Raw genomic sequence first — 27,355 nt, forward strand, 5'->3', positions numbered from 1 at the left:
GCGGTAGAGGTGGGATTCCTCGCTGAGTCCGGGAGAGAAATCAAACCTGAACGATAAACTGACACAATAAAAAACGACTCTGAAAATATACACAGTTAAAAAAATAGGGGAACATGTTTTGTAATGTCTGGTATGTGGACGTTAATTTGGTAGATGGTGTTCCAATGGTCGTACAGCATACCTTGAGACCTTAGCTACTCAAGGTATATCAAATCGAACTTATACTCCATTTGTAGGCGTAGCCATGCATTAAACTGTCAGGTGACTCCTCAGAATAAAGAGAATAGCGGTGCGTCCGTGTGTCGTTGTGCGGTGCACAGACTACTGCGGTCATTTGAGCACGTTGTACCTAAACCAGCATATCCTATTAGACATCTTAACGAATTCTAGTCGCAAGGGCCGTCACTTTGATCCAGGAAGGTTGGACTTTACGTCATGTTGCTGTGGATCTCAATGTGTCTCCGTCAGTTATTCAACGCTTGTGGAATCGCTACAGTGAGACAAGCCAGTTCACAAGGAGGGCTGTACAAGGTCGTGGACGCATGACAACCCCACACGATGACAGATATCTGACGATCTGTGCGTTGCGGCGTCGTTCAACTGCCAGAGAACTGCAACAAGACCTCAGGAGGATCACTGGAGTCACAGTGTCTGACCAGACAGTAAGGAACAGGTTAAGAGAAGTGTCCTTACGACCCAGACGTCCTGTTAGACTGCCCCGTTTAACGCAGCAACATCGCGCAGCTCGCCTTCTGTTTGCCCGTACCCACGTCAACTGGCAACTTCGCCAATGGAGACCTGTGTTGTTCACAGACCAGTCCAGATTTCCCCTGACACAGTGCGATGGACGTTAGCATGTATGTAGATGCCGTAGTAAGCAATCCAGGAAGGCGACCGATTCGGACAAGGTTCTGTGATAGTGTGGGGTGGCATCAGTAGCCTATTGATGGCCGTACGGATCTTGGCGTCATCCGTGCTAATCTTACCGCTGCGGGGTACTTCGAGCAGATACTGCTACAGCATGTGTTGGCTGCTGCATACGGTGTTGCCCCTGAATTCGTACTCATGCACGATAATGCCAGTGCTCATGTAGCTTGCATCACCAGAGGTGTCTTGCGAGATCTGGACATTCAAGAGATGGAATGGGCAGCAATGAGTCCCGACCTTAGTCCCATCGAGCATGTGTGAGATAGGCTTGACAGAAGTGTTCGTGGGTGCCCTGTTCCACCACAGGCTCTCATTGAAGAATGGGACCTGATACCGCAACGTGACCTCCGTCGACTTATGCGGAGCGTGCCACGTAGGTGCCAAGCTGTGAGAGACTTTGGGTCGGGGATACAACTGGGGAGGAGGACCAGTGCCTCGCCCAGGCGGCCTCACCTGCTGTGCTGAACAGGGGCCTTGTTGGGGATGGGAAGATTGGGATAGACAGGGAAGAGGGAAGGAAGCGGCCGTGGCCTTAAGTTAGGTACCATCCCGACATTTGCCTGGAGGAAAAGTGGAAAAGCACGGAAAACCACTTCGAGGATGCCTGAGGTGGGAATCGAACCCACCTCTACTCATTTGATTTCCCGAGGCTGAGTGTACACCGTTCCAGCCCTCGTACCACTTTTCAAATTTTGTGGCAGAGCCGGGAATGAAACCCGGGCCTCCGGGGGTGGCAGGCAGCTAATCACATTAACCACTACACCACAGAGGCGGACTTCATTTAATTAATAATGTCTATTGTAAGCTAAGGATAACTCGGTTCACACTCGTGATATAAATAAATGCTTGCACTAATACAAATCAATAAGTGTAAGATACATGTCCTAGACTATATAACTATGTAAATGTCTAGAACAAAATCAGAAAATATCTTAGAAACTACAATAGAGATAGGGTGTACATAGTGTCTAGGCGTAATTGTAACATTAATGTAGTAATAGATAAATTCATTGTAACAAGAAAATCATGCGTGTATCAGAATAGTTCGGATTGCAATAAATGATTATTCTCTTCCCAGTTCCTGGTGATCTGGAATTAGGGGATGGGAGTATTCTATTCTATTCTGTTCTATTCTGTTACTACCATTGTCTCTGCTGTATCAGTCTTCAGATAAAACCTATTATGAACATATTCATACACTTCATCTTGTTTGTTAAATATCTTGTTCATATGCAATACATCTCTCGTGTAGTAGCAGTAACGAAACGCTCTGTTTAATAATAATCTCTTGGGTTTGTGCCACGCAACTAGTTTCGCTGTTTCGGAGGCGCCTAGATGCCAGAATTTTATCCCACAGGAGTTCTTTTATGTACCAGTAAATGTATCGACACGGGGCTACGTTTTTGAGCACCTTCAAATACCACCAGACTAAGCCGGGATCGAACCCTCCAACTTTAGGTCAGAACATCAGCGCTCTACCGTTTGGGCTTTCCAGCGCGGCTTTTTTGTTTTTAAAGTAGTACACTACATCGGTACTCGTATGTTATGACAGGGGAAGAACAGTACAGTTGTATTTCATAAAGGCAAATAACGTTGTATTAATGCTTTCTTGTTATTCGTTTATGTAGGATAGAAAGAAACTGTTTATCTGGGTGATCCTCCGCATCACGTACCTGTCAAGTCAACGATAGGTACCCTCAGGAAATGCGCCTTTCACTTTGATGCCTTTCACTGTGTTAAGGGTTGAAATACAAGAAAAGAAAGCTCCTCACTATGCTCCTTGTCTTTTTCATAGGTCCTTTTGTAGATAATTTATTTCAGACGTCTAAATCATACATTTCTTCGTTGTTTCAATCAAGAAAAGCCACGTTTCATTCGGTTTCCAAACCCTGTTTGCCCCGTAAGACTAATAATTGTGGTACAAGATTTTACTACAACAACATTTAATGCATTTAATGCAGGCTACACCGCACTAAACCAAACCAAACCAAACCAAACCACATGACGCAACAGCCCCTAAGGGCCTTGGCATACCAAGCGACCGCTGCTCAGCCCGAAGGCCTGCAGATTATGAGGTGTCGTGTGGTCAGCATGACGAATCCTCTCGGCCGTGATTCTTTGCTTCCTAGACCGGGCCGCCATCTCACCGTCAGATAACTCCTCAATTTTATCACGTAACACCGTACTACCGGTTTAAATATTCCAATCCTTTATGTGAGGTTGCAGCAACAACAGCAGCAATTTGCTTACGTTGGGATTTTAAGACAAGCACCGCTATCCTCTTATCAGCTGAATCCCACCCCTCCTCAACCCTGCCATCAGTGCCAACAGGCAACGTAATGCTTGAATTACGCAACAACTTTCCCTCACCAACTTTGCTACGCACCAACCCTGTCTGCTTACAGCCAGACACTTGCTGTCTGAACGAGTTATTGAAAACTTAAAAACATTGACTTTTGAATATGTAATTTTAAATGTAATGATGGCCTACAATTTCCTCGCGTAGGTTTGTCAAAATAGTCTCTTCTATCTCCTATGAGTAAAAGTAATTTTAAAAGTAAATTAAGTAAAGAAATGTTTGATGCTGACTCAAACCTGTGCACTTTACATTATGACGCTAGCGCCTTGACCACTGTGTTACTGTAACACTTCTCTGAACGCTGGTCTGTACGATGGGTTTTATTGGCGTCTGAAAAAATGGGACTCTAAAATCTCTAAATCTGATCGTGAGAAATTCCAAATAGGTACTGATTTCGTATCCATGTAGATTAACCTCACGAATTTCGACAAAATCGATGTCCGCCACACTATAAATCACTTTTAAGTATATGAAGAATGTATCTTTCACTTTGTCATTCGGACATATTGTTATACCTTCGCCATAATTAAATTAAAATGTGACATTGTTATTCTCGATCCGTATCGTACGGACAGCAGCTTCTTTACTCGCAGAACTTGGCCTGGTCGTAAATAAGCTAAAGTGATCACTCCATAAGCATAGAGTATGTGCTGTGTGGACTAATCGCTAGTTGGGTGCACACACATACCGATTATTGCTCATGCTTCAGTTATTTGTTGAGAAAGATTTTCAAGCAAAATACCCCACAACTGTCACGCCTCTTCTGCTTAAAAGTCTTTTAATAAACGAATCTGCTCCTTGAAGCAAGCACAATTCCACCGATGTTGCTGGTTTATGGTTTTTGACTTTTAGCCTCTCTGATGTTGTCGATGTTCTAATTTGAGAACAGGGTTTGGAAACCGATTGAAACGTGTTTTTTTAATATTTTAATATTGTTTCACCGAGCGAGTTGGCTGCATGGTACATGCTGTTCAGCTTTTTCCTATATTTTTTTCTACAGGTTTAACAGTTTGTTATTCATTATGGCTAGTATATTTTTCGATAACAGGTGAATTTAATTCTACTTCATTCCACCCTTTAAATAATGAGGATTGAGTTATGATTCGTAAACATGGTAATGGTTTTTTTCAAACATTTAGAATTTTATAATGTTAAAGTATATATTTATGATTTTTTTAATCCCACTGTGTTTTTTTTTATTATTGATGGGTGGTTCAGTCTTCGATGTATTTTATAGCTTTTGTGTTTTTTATGTGTCATATCCGGAGATTATAGTAATTTAAGTTATTTTTGTTGTGATATTTTGTCTTATGGACTTACTTGCATTGAGTTTTTTAATTTGTGCTTTGAGTTTATTTTTAGGATGATAATTTTCTTAATTTCACACTAGAATTTATGTCAGGTCAAGGTGCAACTTATGGTCAAGTAAGAAGAACTTAAATAGATCTTGCATTGAAAAGGTGCGTTTGAGATTTGGTTAATAGGATAGAATTGAATTCCACGAAATATTTATTGGCAGTAAAGGGGAGAATGAGGAGGATGGCAATGGATATAACCAAGGCAATTACACCTCCTACCGGGCGAGTTGGCCGTGCGGTCAGGGGCACGCGGCTGTGAGCTTGCATCCGGGAGGTAGTGGGTTCGAATCCCACTGTCGGCAGCCCTGAAGATGGTTTTCCGTGGTTTCCCATTTTCACACCAGGCAAATGCTGGCGCTGTACGTTAAGGCCACGGCCGCTTTCTTCCAACTCCTAGGCCTTTCCTATCCCATCGTCGCCATAAGACCTATCTGTGTCGGTGCGACGTAAAGCAACTAGCAACAAAAAATTACACCTAGCTTTTTAGGGATTGATCAGAGAATGGCGTAGGCAAAGAGGAAAAATCCTTCCGGTTGGATGTGAATTGGAGTTACTAGTGGGCTCGAGCACACTGTCAGCCGTCCCGAACAAGATACCGGTATTTAGAGTAGAAAGTAAACTCGTGTCCTCATCCCGAGGTGGTGCAGCTCTTTCCAGGCACACCTCAAAAGAGTTGAGCTGCATGTACCATTTTAACCACATACCAGCCCTCCTGCCATTCTTAAATTTCTGGTAGTACCGGGAATCGAACCCGGGCCCCCGACGACGGCAGCTAATAACACTAACCGTTACGCTACGGAAGCGTGCGTATTTAGAGTAAAGCCGCTATTAGCCGAGGGCAATTGCGCCACTAGTTGCCAGAGGATTTAAGTACCGGGCGATCAGTGGTGCAACTTGTGAATAATTGCTCAATTCACATCGGGCGAAGAGAGAGAGAGAGAGAGAGAGAGAGAGAGAGAGAGAGGAGAGAGAGAGAGAGAGAGAGAGAGAGAGAGAGAGAGAGAGAGAGAGAGAGAGTGTGTGTCTCCTATGATGTACTTCTTCTCCTTGCTCTTTAAAAAAAAAATTAAAAGCGGAAGGTTTAGGAAAATGCGAAAACATCCTATGTCTGTTTCTCGACTCGCTAGAGGATTATATTATACATTGGTTAACGATCTAACTGCGGGCTACAGTAAAGTTTTCAGTTGTCGTCGCATGCCGAAATCGTCATTTATTATTTGATAGGCTGCATAGAAGAAGATAAAACAGGAAACGACACAGGACTAAACAAGCGTTTCCCAGCAGAAGAAAAATTGGTCTCCACACTGAAGTAAGTCGTGCCATAGTCGTTACTTTGTTTCTCATAATAAATATTGAAAAATTGAAAATTTGAAAAATCTTATTCAAATGCATCACAAATTATTTTGGTCAATCATTAGTAACTGACTCATTATCTCCTTTGATGAGGTTGACGTCAGGAAGGGCACTCGGTCGTAAAAACTGGCTGCGAAGATTCATCTCGCTTCATACCCGACCCGTAGAGAAACGGAACAAGGGGTGGAGATACATACATACATACATACATACATACATACATACATACATACATACATACATACATACATACATTAGTTACTGACGGTGTCGTTGACGAGCTCGATAGCTGCAGTCGCTTAAGTGCGACCAGTATCCAGTATTCGGGAGATAGTAGGTTCGAATCCCACTGTCGGCAGCCCTGAAAATGATTTTCTGTGTTTTCCCATTTTCACACCAGGCAAATGCTGGGGCTGTACCTTAATTAAAGCCACGGCCGCTTCCTTCCCACTCCTAGCCCTTCCCTATCCCATCGTCGCCATAAGACCTATCTGTGTCAGTGCGACGTAAAGCAACTAGCATTGTTGTTGAGCGCTAACTGATTCTTACTAACGAATTATATTTAAAATAATTCTAGTTAGAAAAACATGAATGATATTTAATATACAATTATTTCTATACAATTATCACAGAATGGCGTAGGCAAAGAGGAAATAAATATCCTTCTGGTTGGATGTGAATTGGAGTTACTAGTGGGCTCGAGCATCACTGTCAATGCGATGAAAATAATTTTAGTAACTAGTAGTAAATAAAGTAGGTAAAAACCAGCAACTTATGTTTATTGTACAACTTTAATTAATGTTAAGTATTCTCTTATAAAAATACCGAGTAAGCTCTTGTGTCTATAATATTTAGAATTTTCTAAATAAAACTTCTTATTTTTCTTCTTCTTCTTTATCTGTTTACCCTCCATGGTAGGATATTCCCTCGGACTCAGCGAGGTATCCCACCTCTACCGCCTCAAAGGCAGTGTCCTGGAGGATGACCAGTACCTCGCCCAGCCGGCCTCATCTGCTATGCTGAACAAGGGCGTTACTGGGGGATGGGAAGGTTGGAAGGGTTAGACAAGGAAGAGGGAACGAAGCGGCCGTGGCCTTCAGTTAGGTACCATCCCGGCATTTGCCTGGAGGAGAAGTGGGAAACCACGGAAAACCACTTCCAGGATGGCTGAGGTGGGAATCGAACCCACCTCTACTCAGTTGACTTCCCGAGGCTGAGTGGACCCCGTTCCAGCCCTCGTACCACTTTTCAAATTTTTTGGCAGACCCGGGAATCGAACGGGGCCTCCGGGGATGGCAGCTAATCACACTAACCACTGCACCACAGAGGCGTACCTAAATAAAACTTCAGGTCTACAAAACGTTATTTGCTCTTCAGTTTACCCGATCCATCTAAGCTATAATTCACTAATATAGCAAGACAAAGAAACAATGGTACGAATTTAATTGATATAGATTTTTTATTATAAATATTACACATTTCTACTTTGAATAGTACAAATAAAATAAAAATACCGAGAACACACTTCTCGCCCAGGGGTTTTTCTGCGAATTCCGGAATGAAGTTCTTTCAAATATTCTTCCAAGAATTCTGATTTTCTACTTTGTCTCCGTAGGTTTCAGTCTCAAATGGCCGGTTTTCTTTCAACCTCAAAAATGAATTCTTCAGTATTTATTCGACTTTCTTTTTTTATTTATTTCTTTTTGCCTTTTTTACAATGTGCTTTACGCACCGCCACAGATAGGTCTTATGACGACGATGAGATAGGAAAAGGCTAGGCGTGGGGAGAAAACGACAGTGACCTTAATTAAGGTACAGCCCCAGCATATTTCTGGTGTGAAAATGGAAGACCACGGAAAACAATCGTCAGGGCTGCCGACAGTAGGGTCGAACCGACTATTACCCGAATGCAAGCGGATAGCTACGTGATATCAAACAGCACCACCACTTGCTCGATCAGTATTCGACTTTCAAATAGTTTTATCATCTCCTTCATTTGTTGTGCTAGTTTGTTTGATGTTTCCATGTTCATTAAAAGAATTATCAAAATTTTTGGTAATGCACATGAAGGAGTGCACTCTACCACCAACAAGCTAATGAAATATGTGGGTGGAGAGCACAAGCTCGAGTGATTTTCCATATGCGCGCGCAGGTACATCGGGCGACTAGTTGCGCCACTAGTCGCCCAAGGCTGATAGGTTACATTTGCTGCAATGCCCAATCACGCATTTGAGCAACTACGAGTCGCCAGAGCAGTTGCCAGCTCAGATAACGGCTGGCGACTAGTTGCTCAGTTGCGCCACTAGTCGCCCGCGGCTAATAGCGGCCTAAGAGGTAGGGATCACGCCCAGGTTTCTGCACCATGCTTGGCCATCGGTGACGTCATCGGAACCCTCAGCGCCTTGTCTTCTGTGAGAGGTAATACACAGCTGTGAGCTATTCTGTTTTAGCCACAAGTTAAGAGATAAGAGAACTCTATTGATATTTTAACCTCACCTCAGAAAAGGCATTTCACTTCACTGTTACATTAGAGTAATAATATAAGATAAAGTACGGCATGAATCAAACAGCATTTCTGAAGTATTTCGGTCTGTATAAAAGGTTGTAACAATGCTAAGACTGTGATCGCAGTGGAATGGCTATTCCATGTTCATGTTCCCAACACCTATGATAACAAAAACAAGGGGCTCTAATTGTTACAGACACGAACATTATTGCAAGAAGTACAGTATGTCCATTGTTACAAAGAATATTAGGACACTATATACACTGTCAACAACACAAACAGTAAATTTTCTCCTCCACGTGCCAGGAACTGACAAATTCCACGTTAACAGTACTTAGGCAATATAAATGAATGAGCCTGTATAATAACATTGTTAGCACTGGTTTCATATACAACATAGTAAACTGCCATTCATTAAAAGTTAACAGGGTTGTTATACACAAAGAATAATGCTGGTATTTTTTAAAAGAGTTATCAAACAGACTTACCTGTAGCATAAGTGGAATTTCTTTCTTCTTTCTTTATCGCTATTAACTGAAACTTAAATACTTTACTTTTGTTTAAAACGTTCATACGAATAAATGAACGGCTTCTCACGAAGCAAGTTCATATTCATAAATTTCGGGAAATTTCTTCTGCAGGATATCCGTAAGGTTTGTGATGATTTTCGAATCCTCCTTCAGTTCTTTCCCGTGGTAAAATTTGAACTCTTTCCATCTGCAGTACAGTTGGAATTTCTTATCGCCTAGGAAGCATTGAGGCTGAAAAGCAATGATTTCATCCTTTGCGTCACAGCTTTCGGAAGAGGATGGTCATAAAATCTTCCGAACCCTGGAAGCTGAGAAAAATAGCTTTCAATAATGTCTTGATTACTTCTAGGTGCCACCGTTTATTTAGGTCAGTGGCTTTAGGGATTAAATGAAAGTGACCGAGCTCGATAGCTGCAGTCGCTTAAGTGCGACCAGTATCCAGTAATCGGGAGATAGTGGGTTCGAGCCCCACTGTCGGCAGCCCTGAAGATGGTTTTTCGTGGTTTCCCATTTTCACACCAGGCAAATGCCGGGGCTGTACCTTAATTAAGGCCACGGCCGCTTCCTTCCACTTCCTAGGCCTTTCCTATCCCATCGTCGCCATAAGACCTATATGTGTCGGTGCGACGTAAAGCAAATAGCAAAACAAAAGAATGCAGGTGCATGTTTCGTTCCTTTTCGTGCCTGCTATGATTTTTGCAACCTGCAATGGCGCAACAAACCATATTGAAAAGTGTACACTATTACTGCTTTTTACATTTTATCTCATAAAATAAACACACACGGTTTTTTATACACCGCAGGTATGGTACGACAGTGCATTATTCGAACTACCTGTACCTCATTCAGGGCAGCTTCAACGCGAGGGTCCTGCGTGACGTCACAGCTCTGCTTTGCTACTGTGCATCTCTCGCGCGATCGCTACCTTCTGTTCTACGCACCTTGGTCCCGAATATAGTTTCTTGTAATTCCTCAGGCAAATGGCTGGACTATAATTTTAGCCACGGCCGCTACCTTCCCAGCCCTAGCCCTCTCCAGTCCTAGCTTTGCCGAAAACCTTCATGTTGATGCGACGCTAAACCACTAGCAAGAGAACAATATTCTCCTTAGCTCCGATTTCAGTGGCATGTAATGAATGTCCAAATGTTGAAGGGTAGTGCTCATTAAGTAAATAGTTCTCTCTTCTCTGAAGACTCTTATTTAGATATTCAGTGCAGTATAGCAACATTTGCACGTGGTACTATTGCATTGAATATGCAGTTACGTTGATCTTAAGGAATTGGCCCCAGCCAGGGTCGTCTCTGGTGTTCCGAAATAAGGCCGTTGTCGGGCCGGTGCGGTCCTGGCTTGGAAAATGATATCACCTTAAGCAACAGAGTATCGCATGGTCCATTCAAATTTCGTTACCGGTTATGTGCATGTAACAGCTCTTGACTGCGTATGTGTGGTATTTCGGTGCTTTTTACCTGTGCTCTGTTCCCCATCTTCGTGTAGAAGAGCCAGTCCTGGGAAGACATTATCAGTTGAACTTTATGAATTGCGTGTGCTGGATTAGACGGCATTCCATCCCTATTCCATTAATGTGCCATGATTTTCTGAACCAAATTGATAAAGCAGTATTAAAATTAATTCAGAAAACGGAAACGTCGTTCAGTGTCTTCCAATGCTGCGTGCTGTTTGCCACAGATTCTTCGTGCTAACTGACGGCAGATTTTCCTAATCGATTCGAGTAATGATAACCTTCAGGCTATGCAGAACTCTAAAGAGAAAATACGTGCTTACTGAATAAATGGTATAGGGCCTGCACTACTAAGAACATTGTGTGTTGGCCTACTCGAACGCCCGTCTAATTGCTAAAGCTAGTAGTTATTTTAAAAACAGCGTTCCTATATGAAATTCAAAGGAAAAGCTTTTGAAGTTTAAAAACTGAAAACTGAAACTGAAATAATAATAATAATAATAATAATAATAATAATAATAATAATAATAATAATATTGTTCCGGGGTATCTGTGGAACGCAGAAGTGATGAAAGAAGGTGCGGGCTTGAATGGTCTAACTAAAATATCAAAATTAATTTAAAACTGAAACTGAAGGTTATATTTTCAGAACTTCAAACTTAACAATTTTTCATAACAATGAAACATGAGGTACAGTGATAATCTTAAAACAAGTCTAGGATAAGACAAGATAAATGGTCTTAACAGCTTCTGGGCTTCAAGCCCCTCGCTTTACATTTCCTGGGCTCCTAGCTCAAATTTACAAAAGAGCACAAATTATTCAAGGGCAGAAATCCCCTAATTCACGAGCACTTGATCCCAAAATTACAATATCTAGCCTTCCAGAGGCACTCTTTACAATTACAAAGCTAGAAAAAGAGCTCACCGGCTCTCCGTTTCTTTCAGCCTCCTCGAGGCACCCTCAAAAATCTTACACTCTCTGGCCTTCCATGGCGCACCTTACAATTAGAAACAGGGGTGTCTCGTAGCCAACTTATAGGGCCTTTGCGGAAAAGAACAGGTTAAGTAAATGGCCCGAAACACAAACTGAATAGAGGCATATACTTGCGCTCCTAGATATGAACACTAAAACAACCTGAGGGGCTCTAGGCCGATGAAACAGGGGCTATTCCCAAACTACTGAGGTGACTCGTATAGAAATTACTTTACCACATTACAGAAATAAAAACAGTTATAAAAACGTAGTCACCTCAAGCCAAGATGAAGGGGAGCTCGAGAGGGTGATTCACTTTCTATCTCCGATTTACAGTTAAAGAATTTATGACGTTTTTACATTAGCCGGAAGCAAGTTACATTTTAGAAAAGTTGTTACATACTAACGAGTCGGACTTTTCCCTAGGGTTAAACTGCGGAGTTAGCAAGAAGGAATAAGGTTATGTGGCCATTACCTTGTAGATGTTCTAGCTGCAGACGAGAGAGGCCGCCCGCCTCCTGCTTTGACACACACACACAGTAAGATGACGATCAATTGGCCAAGAAACCTGAAAAGCCGCAGTTTATAAACCCTCAGCGAAGGTTCGAGATCATTCAAGACTAAACCAGCCACACCCTCTCAATTTTATTGGTTAAATTCAAAAGTAACACTCAAAATCGAACAAGAAGCCTGTAATAGGTGGAAAATTAATTACAGAAATTATTGATTGGCTAGATTCAAAACTGGCTGAAAGGTAAAGGAAATATTGCCAACCCAAAAATAAATGAACATCAGTCAGTTACAAAAACCTAGAAGTAAGACTTCTTTAAATTATAACTTCTTACATTTTGCACCAGGGTGCGTGATCATAGTTTTTTTGGTAGTGTCATCTGTGGAGAAATGTCCAAACTTCTTGATGTATAGCAAACGAAACTAGGAGAAATTCATTCAGTTTAGGAAACTTTACAATAACAAAATTACTCAATATTTTAGTGGTGACATCTTCTGATTAAAGTTCCATGTTGGTGTAGTTTGTTTCACTGTTTCACCAATAGAGGAGTTCATTTAGGCGCTAGTTTTGAATGCGCGGCGTTGAGGCGTACCTCCCAGTATTATTATTATTATTATTATTATTATTATTATTATTATTATTATTATTATTATTATTATAACGGCCTTTCAACTGCTATCGGTTTTAAGAGTTCAAATTTGCCTGAGGAGTTCTTTAGAATGTCAGTAAATCTAATGAACGGATGTCTCGCATTTAAACACGTTGAAATGTCACCCGATTGCACTGGCAATCGATGATGATGATGATGATGATGATGATGATGCTTGTTGTTTAAAGGGGCCTAACATCGAGGTCATCGGCCCCTAATGGTACGAAATGAGAAGAAATGGAATTAAGTGCAAAATGCTCCACTGACCAGAATTCAAAACGTGAGGACGAAGAATGAATGGATGAATATGAATTTAATACAATCAGTGGATCCGACCCACAACGTTTCGCATTCTGAGAAACTGACGTGAAACAATAGTATTACTGACCAAGGGACTGCGTCTATAGCGTAATGCTGAATCGATGGTGCTTTTAGACCAAAGGGGTCCAAAATCCAAGTCTCCGGCCCCTCACAATGGTACTTATCGTTAGGAAAGTAGAACCATGGTATTTGTCCTGTTGCGGTACTAATCAAAAGTAGCGTAGACTCGCGGTATTCCACACAGTATGGTACTACTCAAGGTAATGAAATTCGCACATGGAATACAGACTTATGGTGTTTCGTACATTGCGGCGCCATTTATAGGCAACCCAAACCTATGGTGTTCATCACATAAGTGTACTAACCACAGGAACCCGCACTATCCCATGGTGTTGCTCATATAGTGGGTACTAATCGCAGGTACTGTAAAAGCGGGGAATGCACTCTGTTGCTACTAATCACAAACCTATTTCGTACCTAACATAGTGGTACTACGCGCAAGTAAAGCGACCCATGGTGTTCCCTGCGTGGTGGTACTAATTACAAGTAGTTTCATGGTTCTAATACAATCATCCCTTGGTCGCCCTTTTAATCGCCTCTTACGACAGGCAGGGTATACCGTGGATGTATTCTTCGCCTGCGTCCCCCGCCCACAGGGGGTTGTGTGTTTGGTCCGCGAGAGGTATTTTTTCCCCTGAAGTCCGCCGGCAAGCTGGTTAGGACCCCCCTATCCGCCACCTGGGACGCGCCACGTGGGAGTATCACCTTTCCCCCTTCTACGCCAGCGTAGTACGTTCGTGGCACTGGCAATCGAACACACAGTCTATGATCATACACGTTTTATAACATTGTAGTTTAGTATTTTCTGTAATTTCTACCTTTTGTGACCCCACCCCACCCCACCCCACCCCACCCCACCCCACCCCACCCCACCCCACCCCTTAACCTCCGTTTTTTCAAGTGGTCCGCGGAGAGGCCTAGTACAGTTCTTTCGAGTTGACTTCGTACAGGCGACTTGCGCTTCTGTAAGGATGGGGCCCTACTTAACATGAATTGTAATGTTGAAGATGGCGTAAACACCCTGCCCCGAACCAGGGGAATCAACCAATGAATGTTAAAATTCCCGACCAGGCCGGGAATCTAACCCGGGACCCTTGGACCAGCATGCTAATCATTTATCCATGGAGCCGAACTCCCCTAAAAAAAACTGTGTTAATTGAGTTGGTGACTCGGGAAAAGAAATGGGCGAGGTGTCTCCTTTCTCTTTGTGAACTGCTGCTGTTTCGTGGAGGTCTGACGGGCGTTGGTCTGTGATTGGAAAGAAAATTATAAACATGGTGGCTAGTGAACTATAGATGTTTGTTTCGCTCGAACTTCGCCCAGTCTATCTAAATGGCCAAGCAGTTGGCCACTTTAAAAGTATGTTGTAATTGTATGCTGTCTCTCGTAAGCCAGAGCAAAGTACACAATATCCATATCACAAACTAATTTTGTACTTGGATACATAAAAAGTTTCGCGACATTGCTTACGTTAGTACAATATAAGAGAAGATAAAGGAAGTTGAGATAGGGACCGCAGAGGTAATAAAACCCAGTGAGAGAAGGGACTTGTGCCACATGACACAATGAACTTCTAGGTCAACACAACTTGATATGACCTAGAGATAGCGCGGTTATATAGGTTCAATACAAGCTATAGATAATACACGGAAACAGATTGCTCAAGAATGTGTGTCACTTAAGGACTTCGTGGTTTCAATTTTCCTGAAACTTTTTGTGGTTTGTTGTCGAATTTTCTAGGAAGTAAACATTGTCAATTGAACTTGTGTATTGTCAGTTGAACTTGTGCAACTTCTGTATTATTTATGAATTCCAAGGCAGTATGTTTTTGTAATTACGATTTAATCATGGTTTTAGAACAATTGCTCGAATAGAATCAAGCGGATCTAGGCATGATGGACCTGATGTTAAAAGTAAACCATTGTCGTTAAGTTCTGTACAATTAACTCAAATTTTTATAAATGTACTGACTTCGATTTTGGAAACTTTTGTACATTTTTGCAATTTTCGTTTTTCAAGCTGTGTGATAGCATGCGTAGCATCCAAAAAAGTTAATGATAGCCTTTCTACTCTCCTTGTTGGAGCAGAGTGTAATATTAATCGCAGTGTACTAGATGATACGCTGGTCACAGGGACGCAAATGAACGATCATATTAATTTTAGAGTTACAGTATGTGTCTCTGTTATTCGTACAGGCTTCAGTTTCTTATCAAGTCTCGTATATTCACATTCACGATTGAAAAAGTGAAATAAAACGTACATTACGGGTAAAAACATGGTTTGTCAATGACAATTCGTAGGTGAAAACCATACTCATTTACATACAGGCAAGAAGATTTGATAGTAATATGCCTGCATCGACAAACCGGTGTATCAGTTGTATTCGTACACATGGACAGGATGATGCCCACCGTTTGGTTGCGATTCACGGAAAAGTCTCAGTGACGGCATACGACTGAAGTGCTATAGTCTCCTTCTAGTGTATCTGTGGTGGACATCGGTAGAAGTGCAGATTTAAGTACGAAGCTCAAGAACACTATACTTAAACTGGCATTTAAAGGACTTTCATTACGAAGGATTGAACAACTGGTCAATAGAACACATTCTACGGTGCAATATGTGGTTGATTCATTTGAATACAAAGGCACTAGTAAGAACACGCCAAGGAAACCCGACAGAAAGTGTTTAACTGAAAGGAAAGAACGGCTTGTTGTTCGGCTTATAAAGTCAGATTCCAAATTAAATGCACCAGTATTGAGGCAACTCATGGAGGAACGAACTGGAAAGAAGATCAGCAACTCCACCATCCGTCGGATCATGTATCGGCATGGGTACTATGGAAGAATCCCTCGGAAAAGGCCATATGTAAGTATAAAAAACAGACGGCTTATACTGACATTCGCTAAGGAGCATGTAGATAAGGATAAAGAATTCTGGAATGATGTTATCTGGTCTGATGAGACAAAAATAAACCTTTCTTGGGTCAGATAGCATCCACAGAATATAGAGAAAAATTGGTACGGACAATGATGTGGCGAATACACTCCCAACTGTAAAATACGGTGGTGGGTGTGTAATGTTTTGGGTCTGTATTTCAGCATAGGTGTGCGTAACATACATTTCATCGACGGAATAATGAACAAGAAGGGCTATAATGCAATCCCGTGAGCAAACGTGAAACAGAGTGCCGAAAATATGGGGATGCCACCTGTTTATATATTCCGGCATAATAATGACCCAAAACACACTGCTGATATTAAAAGGACATGGTTGATCTGGAACATTCCTAAACTGCTTAGAACACCTTCCAAGTCTCCGGATTAAAATCCCATCGAACATCTTTGGGCTACGTTGAAGAGGAATCTCCGTAGGCAACGCATGCGTACGAAGGAGGAACTTAAAAGTGTGATTCTTCAGAAATGGCAGAAAATTAGCCCCGACATGTTCAAGAAATTAGTGTATTCTATGCAGCGACGATGTCAGTCAATTAAAAAAGTCAACTAGATGCTAACGTGTTCCAGGAACCCTTTATTTTTTGTTTATATTTAAGTGTTCAGTTTGCTTGTACGAATAGGATGATACTAGATTTTGGGCGCGCTTTTCTTTATTAGAAGCTGTATGTTTGGTTATCATGATTGCAGACAGATACAGGCTTTGTTAAATGTATGTTCAGTGAATAAAATCCTTTTCAGTTTATTATTTTCTGGCAGTGCGTTGAAGTACTAAAGCAAACCGCCCGTACGAATGGAATAGGTACATACTGTACATGCACTGCTTATTTTTTGAATGTTTGTTCTGCTATAACAAGCAGGGTCTCTTGAGTGGGGAAAAGCCAGTTCCTGCCTACAGCAGCGTTCTGCTAATTGCCCTTTATTATCTCAAGCAACATGAAGCAAGAACAGCAGTTTACTGTTCTTATACACCTACTTAGGGTTTAGACTGCAAGTGCTAGAGTTCTAATGTGAATCGAAACACTGATAGCGGTGGTGCTGCTGATGCTTTCCTCGTGTTTCTTCCCGTACTCGTTCAATGCAGTTGGTGGAGATTTTTCCTTAAATACGAGAACCAATTTAACTACATTTGCTCTTTCCACGAGAGTGGATGATCACTGATGGACTTGAATCCTAACAACAACAACAACAATTTTCATACGTAGGAAGTTAATGTTTAAGAACCGAGTAGAGGAAATTGGAGAAAAACAATAATAATTTAATGAATCGGAAGCCATAGTACCAAAATTCTTCCTCCTTGGTCCACGACATGGCGTGGTGGCGGTATCGATCTGAGCCTGCATGTGGAGCTCTGCGCGTAGGGCCTGGTGCCCGCTTAGAAGGGGTTATCATTTACCTCTGTGCTCAGTTGTTATAATGAATGTCAGAAACATTGATTACGCCTCTTTTCTAACGCCCACGCTACTGTCTCGTCGGAGGCTTACTTCTTTTCCCTTCTTCATGGAAGTCTGAATCACGAAATACAAAAAATGAAAGTAACTCTAAACTGGCTTTCGACACGTTGTGTAGACTTTAGCAGCACATTGTGTTGTGGAATTATAGCTTGTTTGATGTTCTTGGTCCCATTCAACGGACTTCGCGATCACCTGCCCCTGGTAATGAATACTTGCGATTGTGTGCGAGTTGTTAATCTTTGTTTATAGTCATGTGAGGGCTAACAATAGGACTTGGTCATTTGCCTGGCATGAGTGTAGAAAACTGTACTAAGGTTCATAGCCGAAATTCATCAGTCGTCTGTGACTGGAGAGTGATCTCAGGGCTGTAGATCTTGGTGACAATGGAGAGAGAGAGAGTGAGTGAGTGAGTTACAGTGACCTCCCTTTCCACCACTGTCTTGTGCTACATTTCCTGGAGCAAGCTTGTTCATTGGCAGTAGTTACTGTGCGCCACTCTCGAAATTAATATTTGAAAGTATTTTTAAAAACATTTAAAACTCGGCTCCTTAGAGAATGTAGTCTTGACGATCACTTTTTGTGAATTTGTGTGTTTGGTGCCTCGAGTAATACACGCCGACCTATCACCTCCGCATACAGGTTCGTATCTTGGGGGCTGCATGCGAGATTTTTGCTGAACAAAGCAGAGACGGAATAAGGTTTTCCTGAAATATTTATGCTATTCATTACTAAGGCTAATAATGATAATAGGAATATATGAACTAAGCGAGTTGGCTACATAGTTCAGGCCGTGTAGCTCTTACTTTGCATTCGGGAAATGGTGGGTTTAAACGCCATTTTCGGCAGCCCTGGAGATATTTTCCGTGGTTTCCCGTTTCACCCCAGCCAAGTGCTGAGTCTGTACCTTATTTAAGACCACAGTAATTTCCTTCGGAGTCCTAGTCTGTCTTATCCCATAGTCGCCATAAGACCTACCTGAGTCGGTGCAACGTAAAACTTAATACATATACATATTGAAATGAAAGCAGACACGCAATGAAAACATACCTTCTTCTTTGCAACAATTATGAATTGAAATGAAAATTATTCTTGGACACTCAAAACACGATGTCGGTGAATACCGTGTCATAAACAAAGTGGTCCGTTGCCATGCATCAATATGGCTACGTAGTGATTCAGCGTCTGAATAAGGAGTACTGTCACCCCTTGTATGGATAGCAGGTTCACAACGCCTTCTCATGCTTTGACAAGGCGCCGCATATTCAATTCAGGCATGCGTCCCCAATCTTTCAAAAGAGCGTCTTCAAGGACTTACAGAGTTGGGAGTGGTGGATCTCTCGGTCGGATGCGTTGCTCCAGTTGGTCTCGGTTGGGACTTCTGGGGGGCGACTCCATTCGTTGCATGTGGTGCTTTTGTAGGAATCTCTGAACGATCTCTAGCATTACTACGGCTAATAAGGCTAATAAGCTAGCATTATCATGCATGAATACTGCTTTTTACCCAAGTGGCACTAAGATCTTGTCATTATACCGTCGAGCTATTAAGGATCCATTGCGAATGATCAAGAGATCTGTTTTCGTGCCTGCTCGCATCATAACAGCCCACCTCTATAAACAACGCTACATTGCAGAGCTTTCGAATGAAATGGCTCCCACGTCTTCTGCAGACTCGTACATGAGCATCTGAACGATATAACGCGAAACAGGATTCATCCGGGAACAGCATAGGACGCCCGTGTCTTAGCTGCCAGCGTAAATAATCTGCAGAAAAATGAAGTCTCCTTCCACGATGTAGTCTGTCCAGTGCAGATACTTACATGGCGGTCGGGATCTTAAATTGGCCTCTAGAAGCCTGTTTCTGTTTGGTCACGAACTCTTACTCCAGAAGCCTGCTGTAGGTCCACCTATAGTATTTGTGCTGTAACTTGTAGGTTTTCAAGAACTTGCAGACGCACAAAACGGTCCTGGCCTGCGCGCTGCGGTGGTTTTCCTTTGGCAGCTCGTGCCAGGGAGCCTGGTAACGCTTCCATAGATACCAAATCGTATTCTAAGAATATACTTCTGCGAGAAGCCTTTTTGAAGCAGTGTAAATGCAAGAGTGCTGCTTCCACCGATATTTGCCTCGGTCCGCACCATCAGCCATGACTTGTGGACACGATACTCCAGATTACCCAACTTTCGTACACACTTTGAATGTCATGCACATCAAATCAGTACATTCTGTGACCCGAGCAACGTAGTGTTATATAGGAATCTAATGCTGTCGCTGGGGTTAACAATTTGCGAAACTTCACTTTACATATGAGTATAGAACCGATAACACAAGCCGCACTTCTCAGTTTAGATTTTGCCCTTGCATTTTGATACAGTTTTGGGGCCAGTGACCTAGATGTTAGGCCCTAAACAAGCATCATCAGCAGCATTGATACAGTTTCACATACATACTTGTGGTCAGTACTCCATAAATTCACCTTTCCCCGCAGACTAATAGTAACACTGCGAAGTTTTTACTGAACCCTTGGGAGGTCCATAAAGGATACCTATTTTCCTTACCTATCAGCAGTTAGCATGAGATCTGTCTTTTGGGTCGTTAACGGGTTCTTCGTCACTTGCTGATGTAAAAGGCGGGTTTCAGTATTTCTAATCTGTCTACTTAAATAAAAGATCAACTCTAGAAAATTTGTGGTTTATTTAAAACATATTTTAATGAGGAAAATTCAGAAATCAACATTCTAATTCGAACTCATCTTGTCCAGCCAGCGCAACAATAATTGCAACGTAGAGGAGAGGTATACTGGTTTGAGAAGCTTTGACTTAACTACCTGATGGGCATCCTTACTAGAAACCATTGTCACAAATTAAAATTGAAGAAAAAGTCTGGAAATCCATTAATTCAGCTTCCATGTGAGACTACATGTACCATCATAATGATTCGTGATGGTCCAGCCCTCGTAACACGAACTCTGGACTCTTGGTATAATTAAGGCAGTCCAATCGGTATGTGCCACACAGTGGTTGTACAGCATGGACCCTTAATTGAATTGATGTGACCTGCGACTATGTCATGGACCGACATCTAACCTTCTAATTTACTTTAAATTCATTGTGGATGATGACCGCAAGGAAAGTGATGCCATATAATGGCATATGGCCTTAATCCAAGTCACTGAGGTTGATGACCTCATGACCATCCAAGTTTCTAAGCTGATGGCTAAACATAATTAAGTTACATCGGTTGATGACCAAGGTTTCCACTTTACTACCCAGCACATTTAATGGTCAATCAATCGAAGTCAATACAACAACAACTATGCTCACAGTACTTTGTGGCAGTAAAATCCATTACATTCGGACATGTCCCCTTAAGCGTTACGTTAATAATTGAACGTTCCCAGCAAAATAAACTAAGATTTCCAGAATACATTTTCAAGTTAATTACTTGGCTTTAAGTTATTTCACAAATATTGATTCCACTAAGTTTAATAATTTAATAAATTGAAATGATTTTATAAATCCTAATTAAACACACATTCTATCTCCGCGGACGAATGGTTTCTTTAACAAGTCCCTACTCAAGTTTATTGACGTTTTATTTTATAATGTTTATCGTCGCTTGATATTGTGCAGCAGAAAAAAAATTACATGTCTATTATTTCCAGTATTATATCTTGTTTCATGACATCACACCATAAGTTTAATCTAACCCTAGCAATTATTAACACTTGGATAATTATTAAGTACTATAAATCTGCATAAGTAACTCGACGTAAAATGTAAGCCAAATAGTACATTGTCACATCCTAGTATGACATTTACATTAGGCTTTGTGCACCCCTCAAAAATAAATCTATAACTACTACCAACACTCTATTTTGGACACTCCGAAAATGGTAAACTTCGCTCATTATAGTCTGACTTCCGTTGTTTGAAATATACATACAGATCTCGGTTAAACAAGTTAATATTATAGAATGCTATCTAATAACATACACGTTACTCATGGATGAAAATTTCAATTAGTTTCTTGCAAAAATTACGAACTCCATTCTAAAGAATACAACCTAATTTTCAACACGTTGAAAGACCGCACGGATACCGTTACTCCCCTAGCGGCGAACTTCCCGATCAGCTGTTCTAGTGGAACAAGCTATCCTTCACTGGCATAGCTTTGACTGAAAACACCTCTTAACGCTTAACTGGTCTCAAAAGAATGAAATTACGATTTCGCTGAAAAGATTTGCAAATACGACATTCCTGGCCCAAACAGATTATGCACAGAGATACTTTAAGATGTCATTCAATAATTACACGTCACAAACTTACACTTCCTTCGTTCCCCTCACGACTTCCATCTCAAACATTATACAAATATCTTCCTCGGGTTCCCGCAGAGTCTTCCGGCATAATTACAGGCTTCCAACCACTTGATTTCACAAAAATCTTACCTCAACACACATCTAACAAGACTCAAAACTCTTGCTTCAAACACGACAAATCTCAATGACAAAAGGAATGGAATAATAATCCTTAGAATCCACAACGCGTAACTACACACAATACTCTAATAATGAAACATCTCCGTATAACGTGACCTCGTACTTCTGAACTGGACTTCACAAAAATGACTGACAAACTTTACTGTTATTTATTGTCATTCAGACACAGTTTAAACGGACATAGAAATAGCAGTCCCTTCGTGACAGATAATCACCGATCTACATTGCTCAACACGACAGCACGCCTACACCTGATTGAAAATGGGTGACCACGGATTTCTTGTACCACTTCCGTCATAATTCAAACAGAAAAAAATTACGTCGGATAAAAAATCTTGACACCACAAAATACAGGAAATAAACTCACGGAAATGACTATCTACTTTAGACGTTATATCGCTTCACAACCCTCGAATCGACTATTTACAACCCATTACACGACACTCGTAATAATTTATAAATGTTATCCAAGCATGAACAAAAACAAATGACCTTTCGTCATATTTTCTGACATTTCACGAAACAAATGGGTGACCAAACTGCGTCATAAATACCCATTACAAAATATAAGTGTGACATCATAAAACAGATACATAGGCGGTGATAGTGGCATTCCACCTACCTTAACTGCACGTCAGCTTCCATCGTATTAGCTCACCAGCAACCTTCCGGGTTTATTTCATTTAGCCATTTCAATGCTTTTGGCTTCACATTTTATGTTATTCATATTTCTTTCCTGAAATAAAGGCACAACAAATAGAAATACCCTTCACTTGATATTTTCGCGCACCGAACACGAATACTGTCGAACGCACACGGATATTTTCTTTTTTCAACACAATATTATTTGAATTTCACTAACACTAATGCGGCAATATGATGACCGTCCTTAAATAGGATTAACACTCTAATAAACAAAGTCTCCCCTTGGAGACAATACTCCAGCCACATCGGCCAAAATCTAAGTTTCTGCTGGACTTAGTCTATTATATTACTCGCCGACCAATTTACTCAACAGTATGACCTTCTCTCACGAGCTCCAATGAGTCAAATGCAGGGTGATATCAAGATGGCGCAGCCCTTTATTTATAGTTCCCATCCCCTCTCTTAGGTATTTTTTTCTTGCCTCCAAGAAATTTTGCCTACATTTTCCGACCTTGTGGAAATGTATTTAGAGCAGTTTTTACCGTAACCAAGTACTTACTAAATTGCTAGTGACATTGTTCATGAACATTTAAAATTATCTCGTACCAAATTGACTGGTTAATTGACCTCGTTTGATAGGCACTATATTCTGACGACGTGGCGTGGGTTGAATAGACACCGCGCGTCTTTTACGAAATTCTTTCGGAAACTGCTTAGCAATCTCAAATCTGTATTACTAAAGACCAGTTGTCTCACAGATAATTACAGGACCCTCATTACATTAGGTTCACTGCTAATTCCTTTTAATAAATATATTTATTTAACCAACACTTTATTCTGTATCCATCCATCTTCGACGCGTGCGAGTGACGTCACATCTCATAGTGTGAGAAAGAAAGTGGCAACCTTCTTGCCTCGTGCCGCCTCTGCGAGATAAATATATATTCGAGCTTCGCATTACGATTAACATGGGGCCTCATATGGTAACTTTAAGACTCAAATTTCTTGGGACACAAAGGTCATGGGTTCAGTATCAAGGAGTTACTCCCAGAATAAAAGTACCAGATGTTTTGCCGGTTTTTTGGTAAAGAAAACACATAATTTTTAAGGGAAATTCATTTTTTGTTTATTCAAAATATTGGCCATCGGCTTCTGCACACTTCGCCCATCTTTCAGATAAGTTATGAATACCATGCCAGAAAAACTGCTTGTCTTTTGCAGCTAACCATTCGTCGAGCCATTTTCCAACTTCCTCGAAATTGCTGAAGAGCTCTGCGAGCGCATGCCCCATTGATGCGAAGAGGTGATAGTCAGATGGCGCCATGTCGGGAGAGTACGGCGGGTGCGGAAGGATGTCCCATGCAAGGGATTTCAAGGGGTCTTTCACCGGTTTTGCTTGTGAGACGGCGCATTGTCATGTAACAAAATCACTTTGCCATGTCTTCTGGCCCGTTCCGGTCGTCTTTCGATCAATGCGTGATTTTAATTAATCATTTGTTGGCGATATCATTGTGCATTAACGGTTTCGCCTGGCTTCAAGAGTTCATACTGTAATACACAATACCGCTCTCGTCACACCAGACACGAAGCATGGTCTTCTTGCTGAAGTGATTTGGTCTTGGTGTTGAAGGACCGGCTTCGCCAGGTGACAGCCACGATTTTCTCCGCTTCGTGTTTTCAAAATAAATCAATTTTTCGTCACCAGTCACAATTCGGTGCAGAAATTTTCTTTCGTGGCGTTGGAGCAGCATTTCACAATTGCGATTGTCCGTTTGCCGTTCATTAAAATCGTTTGGGACCCATTACCGAGTTTACTGATCTTTTCCATTGCTCGTAAACGTCAGCTGATTGTTTCTTGTGACGCAGTTAATGCTTGTGCCAGTTGCTGTTGAGTTTGAGTTGGGTCATCATCTAGTAATGCCTGCATTTTCTCATCTTCGCACTTTCGTGGTCAACCAGAGCGCGTACTGTCTTTCACACTGAAATCACCACGGTTAGATTGTCGAAATCATGTCTCACATGTTCTAATCGATGGAGCGTGTTCACCATATGTTTCTACGAGCAAACTATGACAGCTTTTTCCTTTTGATTAAATAAGAAAAGCAAATTATGCCACAAATATTCTTTTCCAGGCATAAACGTCGACATGATCACTGAACGTTACAACACAGACGCTAGTGTTTGGCGGACTCAGCTTGTGTGTATTGGTAGGTGAATGTTAGACGAAGAAACTGACGTATATGTCAAAGTCATACGCTGCGTGCTGTTCGCTGGCGCCATCTCTTAGAGAAACCGGGAAATACATTCATACACCTGGTAAATGGTCACCTGTCCAAGCTGTACAATATAAGGTCAATACGACAAGGACGTCAAGGCTGTCAACTATTGTATTTGCCCTTAGCATCGAATCTTTTATAAGACAACTTGTTACGTAAATGAAATGAAATGGCGTACGGCTTTTAGTGCGGGGAGTGTCCGAAGACAACTTCGGCTTGCTAGCCGCAGGTCTTTAGACTTCACGCCCGTAGGCGACCTGCATGTCGTGATGAGGATGAAATGATGACTACATATACACCCAGCCCCCATGCCAGCAAAATTAACCAATTATGGTTGAAATTCCGGACTCTGCCGGGAATTGAGCCTGGGACCCCTGTGGCCAAAGCCCAGCACGCTAACCATTTGCCATGGAGCCGGACAACTTGTGACGTACTTTCCAGGAATACAGCTAGGACCGTCAAAGATTACTGCTAGGGTGTATGCAGATGACGTCACCGTTATCATTCACTCGTGTCGGGACACAGAAAAACATCACCCATACTTATGAACTACACTCTGGTTCCATATTAAATGTACGAAAATAGCCACTGCTGCCATTTGCCGCCTGGCCACGTGTAATAACATGGATGCCCACTGTCGACAGGACCAAAATACTGGAAGTTACCTTTTGCAACAATTTCCAAACCAAGGTCAAGGGGAACTGGAGCAGTGCGGGCTGCAATTTATGCATCTCCTGTCCGAAATGTAATACAAAAGGCATGGGTTATTAACACCTTCATACCGCATAAATTGTGGTAACTCGCTCAAATTCTTCAACCACCCACAGTTACTTTGATGAAAATGACGTTGGTTATGTGGTACTACACTAGTGACCAAAAGTTAAGCATACGTTACGAGTAAGCAGGGCAACCGGATATAGACCGCGAATCGCACGACATATGCACCTACCAACCTTACATGTTCGCTCTGTATAGGAAAGGGGTTTTCCCTGCTTTGACTAGCGGCGTAACCGCAAGGTAAACACAGCCAGTGCCTGCGCCCCATATTCCCTCAGTTGTGTTTGCCCCGTTATAGTGTGCGGAGTGTAGCCTCCTGTTGAACGTAATAACATAATGGCACAACGACGTTATTTGGACCCCGCTTTGCAGGGTAGAATACTCGGCCGCCTGGAAGCAGGCCAGACACAGACCGAAGTCGCCGTATCCTTGAATGTGCCGCAAAGTGTCATTTCCAGGTTTTGGGGGCGATTTCGAGACACAGGAGATGATAGTCGCAGGGCAGTACCAGGTCGACGAAGGGTAACCACCCCACAGCAGGACCGATATCTGGCCTTAACCGCCCGACGAAATCGGAGTGCACCTGCAGGAAAATTGTCGGCGGAGCTTGCAGGCGTTGCCGTTTCTCGGCAAACTGTGTACCGAAGACTCAGAACAGCAGGGCTCTTTGCCCGACGTCCAACGGTGTGCGTCCCGCTCACACAAACACAGAGACGGGCCCGTTTACTGTGGAGCCGTCAACATCGAAACTCGACCACGATTGAATGGAGGCATGTGTTCTTCACAGATGAATCCCGCTTCAGTTTGCAGAACGATTCCCGTCGCACATTAATCTGGAGAGAACCGGGTAGCCGATACAACCACAGGAACGTCGTGGAACGGGACCAGTATGGTGGTGGTGGCGTTATGGTGTGGAGCGGCATCATGTTGAATGGCCGTACGGACCTGCACATCTTCATGGGTGACCCGAGAAACACTGTTAACGCTCGGAGATACAGGAATGAGGTACTGAGACCCCATGTTCGACTCTTCAGAGGTGCGGTTGGTCCAGGCTTCCTCTTAATGGACGATAATGCCCGAGCGCACCGCGCTACTCTTGTGGATGAATTTCTGGCTGGGGAAGACATTCATCGCATGGCCTGGCCAGCGAGGTCTGCGGATCTGAATCCTATAGAACATGCCTGGGATGCATTGGGGAGGCGAATTGCATCCCGTCAGCCTCCACCAAGGACCCTCCAAGATCTTCGCATTGCCCTTTTGGAGGAATAGGTCGACTGCCACAAGAGCTCCCATCTAATAGAGAGCATGCCACGTCGCTGCGAAGCATGTGTGGCCGTTAGGGGTAACTATACACCCTATTAACAGCATATTTTGTTGTGGAAGATATTGCCTAGGACGGCCCCGTGGTGTAGGGGTAGCGTGCCTGCCTCTTACCCGGAGGCCCCGGGTTCGATTCCCGGCCAGGTCAGGGCTTTTTACCTGGACCTGAGGGCTGGTTCGAGGTCCACTCAGCCTACGTGATTAGAATTGAGGAGCTATCTGACGGTGAGATAGCGGCCCCGGTCTAGAAAGCCAAGAATAACGGCCGAGAAGATTCGTCGTGCTGACCACACGACACCTCGTAACCTGCAGGCCTTCGGGCTGAGCAGCGGTCGCTTGGTAGGCCAAGGCCCTTCAAGGGCTGTAGTGCCATGGGGTTTGGTTTTAGATATTGCCTAGTTTTGTTAGCTGTTGTCAAAGTTGTACCTTA

At 42.4% G+C, this 27,355-nt stretch overlaps 1 protein-coding gene across 5 annotated transcripts in view; it reads left to right on the forward strand.

Annotated features, from left to right (window-relative positions):
* Positions 1-27,355, forward strand: part of Pfrx (6-phosphofructo-2-kinase) — a 656,010-nt gene that overhangs the window by 220,335 nt on the left and 408,320 nt on the right. The window lies entirely within an intron of this gene.

This window comes from Anabrus simplex, chromosome 2 (assembly GCF_040414725.1).
Source record: "Anabrus simplex isolate iqAnaSimp1 chromosome 2, ASM4041472v1, whole genome shotgun sequence".
Classification (NCBI taxonomy): domain Eukaryota; kingdom Metazoa; phylum Arthropoda; class Insecta; order Orthoptera; family Tettigoniidae; genus Anabrus; species Anabrus simplex.